Source organism: Chrysochloris asiatica, unplaced genomic scaffold (genome assembly GCF_000296735.1).
Source record: "Chrysochloris asiatica unplaced genomic scaffold, ChrAsi1.0 scaffold00198, whole genome shotgun sequence".
NCBI lineage: Eukaryota > Metazoa > Chordata > Mammalia > Afrosoricida > Chrysochloridae > Chrysochloris > Chrysochloris asiatica.
The window spans coordinates 1638555-1639373 of record NW_006408716.1 but is presented as its reverse complement, the minus strand read 5'-3'; positions in this window follow the sequence as shown (position 1 = coordinate 1639373).

The window sequence follows — 819 nt, the reverse complement described above, 5'->3', positions numbered from 1 at the left end:
GATTAGGCTTTCTTCTCCCACTAAGATTTACAGCTTTGGAAACCCTAAACGGGGCTGCTACAAGTCAGAAACAACTCAATGACAACAACCGAATGCCAATCTTTTATGCAAAGGGCTAAATGAAACAATTTATGGGAATATGCTTATGAGAGGTAGTTCTAAACGTTTGTGACTGTTCCCTACTAGGGAAAATTAGTTAGGGTTTGTTTATTATAGTAGCAGCCAGACAGATCATTTAAATGATGGACAAATCCAGACTTAGGAATAGCTCAAGTAGTATAAATGCCTGGTCTGAAAATAGGTGTTTCCACCCATCTTCTGCTGGCTGTTGCCCAATTTAAGCCAAAGAAGCCAGATTTGACTTCCCCAGAGAATCCAGATGTGAAGGATTTACAGGAATCATCTGATTTAAAAATGTTCATTATTAATGAACACATTTATTGTTGTTGTTAGCTACAATTGAGTTATACCTTATTGTGATAGTTAAGTTTTTGTATGAACTTGACTGGGCCAGGATTCTTGGTGGTTTGGCAGTTAAGATGCAGTAATTGCTCATGATAAGATCTAATATAATGTAAGCAACTCTGTGATAAGATCTGCTATGAGCAGCCAATTAATTGAAGGAATATTTCATTAAAGAGTGTGACCTGCTTTCAGTATATTGGACACTGACTCCTCATCCAGCCTCTGGTTCTTTGGGCTTGAGCCAGTTGCCTGTTGTTTGGTTTGCTGACTCGGGGTGTCATCAGCAATCTGCTATATTACCTGTCCAATTTTCCTGCTTGCTGTCTGACCTGCCAGTCTTGGGTTCATCAGTCC